General features: G+C 54.1%; 1 pseudogene; it reads right to left on the bottom strand.

Moving 5' to 3' along the window:
- Positions 1-423: 423 nt before the first annotated feature.
- On the bottom strand, positions 424-1,758 carry LOC149345331 (uncharacterized; annotated as a pseudogene).
- Between the last annotated feature and the right edge of the window lie 3,589 nt (positions 1,759-5,347).

A 5,347-nucleotide genomic window follows, 5' to 3' on the forward strand; every position in this document is an offset into this window, starting at 1 on the left:
TCAATAATAGCTCCATACCCCCAGAGAAAATCAACGCCAAGGATACAGTCACGGGAGCAGTCACGTAGAACGATGCAGCTGACATCAAATGTGGAGCTGCGAATTTGGACCCGTGCCGTGCACAGGACAAGCGGAGTTACGACATGTCCGCCAGCCGTGCGAATCTGCGTGCCGGACCATGGTGTAAATACCTTTTTAAGAAGGGCCGCTAGCTTTCCGCTTAAAATTGAGAAATCAGCGCCAGTGTCCACCAAAGCTCTAGCCTTATAGCCATCGAGAAGCACTGGTATATCCAACGAGAATCGATCTCTAGTTCAGGTACTGCAGTCGCTGCCTTTAAATCGCGGTCGTTCGCTGATCGCGTTGTCGGGGGGTCTTGTTCGCATCGATTGCCAGCGGCCTCGCCCCCGGAGGTCGCTCTCTCTAGTTTTCCCGGAGGAGGCATGGCGACCGTCTCTGCAGCATCCAGGAGGAGCTTTGGGGCTGTGGCGAAGGTCGGCGTGGTGATGGAGACCGAGACTGCCGCTGGGGAATTGTCGACATGCGCTGCTGGGCCACGTAGTCGTCGAACTCCCGCATTCGTTGACCGAATAGTGGGCGGGGCATGTCGACAGGGAACCCCTGCAGTCCAAGCTGTCGATACGGGCACTGCCGATACAGATGACCGGGTTCCCCGCACTGAAAGCACAGACGCCACCAATCTGGAGCACGCCACAGGTCCGTCTTCCGCTGGGCCGATCGTCGATTGTCGATGTAGTACGTGTCAGGGTGTGCAGAAAACAGTGAGCCTTGATTGGACGGAGGACACTGCGCCGAAGAGGGCGCAGGATGTCGCAAGGTTACAGCATACATGGGCCGACGGCACTCCGTGGGAAAAGGCGGCGGGTCAATGGACGGGAACGAAGGCCTCAAGGCTTGAACCTCTTCGCGGACGAGGATAGAGTGAGAGCCGGCCGTCGGCAGGGGAGCACCGAACAGCGTCTGGAGCTCTTCGCGAACAACGGAGTGGACCAGCTCGCGGAGATCAGGGTTAGCCCCGATGGTAGGAAACGGTCCTGTAGCCGAAGCGGTGAGTACCGGCCTGTCGTAGGTGGTAGACCGCCGCAGGAGCATCTTCTCCATCGTGACCGCTGCCGTAAGGAATTCAACAATAGTCCCTGGTGAACTGCGCACGAGGCCAGCGAAAAGTTGCTCTTTAACGCCGCGCATGAGCTGGCGCACCTTTTTCTCTTCGGGCATGGCCGGCTCAGCTTGCCGGAAGAGCCGAGTCATATCCTCCACGTACATGGCTACAGTCTCATTCGGCATCTCAATGCGAGACTACAAAGCCCGTTCAGCCCGTTCTCGACGATCCGTGCTGGTGTATGTCTCCAGCAGGCGTCGGCGGAACTCGTGCCATGATGTTAAGGCGTCTTCTCGGTTCTCGTACCAGATACGTGCATCATCCTCCAGACTGAAGAAGACGTTTCGAAGCTTGGCGGCGTCGTCCCACTAGTTGAACAAAGCGACGCATTCAAACTCGACAAGCCAGTCTTATACGTCTTCGAGCTGACTGCCATGGAATGGTTTGGGCCGTCGCGGATTCTGCAAGGTGTGGTAGGCTGCAGCTGGCATGTCATGTCGATGGGAGGGTGCTCTGGCAGACTTCAAAAGCCCGTGTTCTGGAGGTGGGCCTTGGTTTCTCCGGCTAGCACGGTGCACAGGGGTGTCCACTAGCGAAGGACTGGAGCCCAGGGTATCCGAAGGAGTATGAGACATATACAGGGATCTAACCCCGTACCTCCACCAAAATATGTAACGGAAGATAGGGCGATAGGTCGCTAACCAGCAGAATACGGCAGCCAGCCAGCGCGAGACACTTCAACGTCTTTCTTTCCCAGCGTCACCTGAGAACATCAGGTGACATTATGCAGAACTACATTCTTTACTTAACATTCATATAAGGCGGCGAGTCCTCACACCACTAGCAGCGATGTGGCGCAGCGGTTAAGCGAGGCGCCACTGCACTTGTAGATGGCTCTCTCTATCACAGCCAGGGGTTGTGACCCGCACGTCGCTCTTACTGAACATCGCCACCTCAGAGAATCTCGACTCGATACTGATATTGCAGGAAGACTGTGTTTTAGCACACACTACAAGAACCTCAGCACTATCGGCAACAAGAATCTCGACCGCATACTGCCACGTTTCATTGTAGTGTTTGTTCGTTCGCGCTCAAGGCCGCAGGAAAGGGCTGTTATCATTTTGTTTGTGACGCGAGAAACGACCAGACTAATCTCGATTTATCACAGCCATGAAGTGCTGCATCTAAGTTTTTCTAGATTACTGTAGATGACCTTGACCTGTTATCTCGAAGTTTCCTTGCTGGCTTTAAATTGAGCTATGCCGCGAGCCACGGGCATTCGTAGTTCAACGACTGACGAGCACGTTTGTTGCTTACGCCGCCGCCGAGTGATTCAGTTCTTTTGCGGGCGCAAGTCAGCCCAAATAAAGAGCTTCGTTTCTAAGTCTTGTTGGTGTATTCCTGACCGCTGGACTGCCGTCACTACAACGCGACATCTGGTGGAGGTGCTAGGTAGCCTTCTATGTTCCGAACACCCCCTACAAGTCGTGACGCCAGCCCTCTGAGTCATTCACCGAAAGACCTGACTCCAGTCCACCGCGCAAGCCGACGCCTGCTTGATATCAACCAACGTTTGATATCAACCCAGTATTACCACAGCGCAGACAAGACCAAATACGCAGTCTTCTTCAAGATTACAGTGATTGCTTCTCATCAGCATCGAATGTGAGACGAACCCGGCTTGTCAAGCACCGCATTGTCACAGACGAACACGCCCGACCACTGCGACAGAGCCGCTACCGCGCATCGCCGCTAGAACGCCAAGCTATCCGCGAGCAAGTTGAGGAAATTCTTCGTGACAAGGTCATTAAGCCATCGAGGAGCCCCTGGGCAGCACCAGCCGTCCTAGCGAAAAAGACGGCACCCTTCGCTTTTGTGTCGATTACCGCCGCCTGAGCAGCATTACGAAGTAGGATGTCTACCCCCTCCCCCGCATCGACGATACAATGGACCGGCTGTGCAACACTAAGTACTTCTCATCGATGGACCTGAAGAGCGGCTACTGGCAAATTGAAGTCGACGAAAGAGATCGCGAAAAGACTGCGTTCATCACACCAGACGGACTCCTCGAGTTCAAGGTGATGCCATTCGGTCTCTGCTCTGCCCCAGCGACGTTCCAGCGAGTAGTGGATACGGTGCTCGCAGGCTTGAAGTGGCAAATTTGTCTAGTCTACTTAGATGACGTTGTTGTCTTCTCCACAAGCTTTGAAGACCACCTCAGAAGTCTTCGGATAGTGCTGGAAACAATCAAGTCTTCAGGCCTAACACTGAAACCAGAGAAGTGCCACTTCGCCTACGAGGAGCTGCTGTTTCTTGGTCACGTCGTAAGCAAGAATGGAGTTCGCCCAGACCGTCAGAAGACGGCTGCGATCGCAGTTTCCACAGCCTAATGACAAGAAAGCTATACGCAGATTTCTTGGATTGTGCGCTTATTACCGGCGATTCGTCAAGAACTTTTCGCGCATTGCTGAGCCTTTGACCCAACTTACCAAGGCGGACGTGCCTTGGAAAACACCGCAAGAGGAAGCTTTCAAAGAGCTAAAGCGCCGCTTACGGTCACCTCCTGTGCTCGGGCACTTTGATGAAAACGCCGAAACCAAAATCCATACCGATGCAAGCAGTGTGGGCTTAGGGGTGGTGCTCGTTCAGAAAAATGCTGGAGAGGAAAAAAGTTATCGCGCACGCCAGCCGTTCACTGTCGAAAGCCGAAGCCAACTATTCGACGACCGAGAATGTCTCGCCATTATTTGGGCCACGTAGAAATTTCGCCCCTACCTGTACGAACGACCATTCAAGGTTGTGAGCGATCACCATGCTCTGTGCCGGCTAGCCAATTTGAAAGATCCTTCCGGCCGCCTTGCTCGTTGGAGCATGCGTCTTCAAGAATTCGACATAACTGTAGTCTATAAATCTGGCCGCAAGCATTCCGACGCAGACTGCTTGTCGCGAGCCCCCGTCGACGCAGCAAGCGAAGAAGAAGACGACGATGCTTTCTTAGGACCGGTAAGCGCCAGCAGTTTCGCGCAGCAGCAGCGCTCCGATCCTGAGTTGCAAAGCTTAGTTGATTACCTGAAAGGCAAGACTGCATCGCCTCCTCGACGATTCAAGCGCCAACTGTCGCCCTTCGTCATTCACAATAATGTCCTCCTGAAGAAGAACTTTGCGTCCAACAGGACAGTACATCTTCTTGTCGTCCCCAAGAATCTTAGGCAAGAAATTATGCAGGCATGTCATAATGAGCCGACTGCGGGGCATCTCGGGATTGCTCGCCCGTTGCACCGCATCCAGGAGAAGTACTATTGGCCGGGGCTAGCTGTCGACGTTTCCCATTATGTGAAAACGTGCCGTGAGTGTCAGCGACGCAAAACGCCTCCGATTAGACCAGCCGGACTCCTGAAACCCATACCACCTCCAACTAAGCCCTTTCAGCAAATAGGAATGGACCTCATCGGCCCCTTTCCGACTTCATCATCAGGTAACAAGTGGATCATCGTGGCCACCGACTACATGACCCGATACGCCGAAGCAAAAGCGTTGCCTAATGGTACCGCAACAGAAGTCGCAAAATTTTTTGTCGAACAAATTCTCCTGCGACACGGCGTCCCCGAAGTGCTCATCACAGACAGAGGGACGGCATTTACAGCGGAGCTGACGCAAGCCATTTTAAAGTGCAGCCAGACAAGCCATCGGACGACAACTGCCTATCATCCGCAAACCAACCGACTCACAGAGCGTCTGAACAAGACCATCGCAGTCATGCTCTCCATGTACATCGACGCCGAACACAAGACGTGGGACTCTATTCTGCCCTACGTGATCTTCGCCTATAATACTGCCGCCCAGGAGACAACCAGGTTTACTCCATTCCAGCTGGTATACGGCAGGAAGCCCACGACAACACTCGAAGCAATGCTCCCGCACGTTTCCGACGAAGACAACCTCGACATCGCCGCCTACCTTCATCGCGCCGAAGAAGCCAGCCGACTTGCGCGGCTTCGCATTCAAGACCAGCAGCACACCGACGCCCAACGCTACAATCTGCGCCGACGAGACCCGCATTACAAGCCAGTTGATGGGGTTTGGATATGGACGCCAGTTCGCCGCCGTGGATTGAGCGAAAAACTGCTGCGACGCTACTTTGGCCCGTACAGGGTTCTCTTTCGCATAGGTGACCTGGACTATGAAGTCATCCCCGACGGCACGACAGCATCTCAGCGACATCGC

The sequence above is a fragment of the Amblyomma mixtum genome, chromosome 5 (genome assembly GCF_055824585.1).
Source record: "Amblyomma mixtum isolate Tamu chromosome 5, ASM5582458v1, whole genome shotgun sequence".
Lineage (NCBI taxonomy): Eukaryota > Metazoa > Arthropoda > Arachnida > Ixodida > Ixodidae > Amblyomma > Amblyomma mixtum.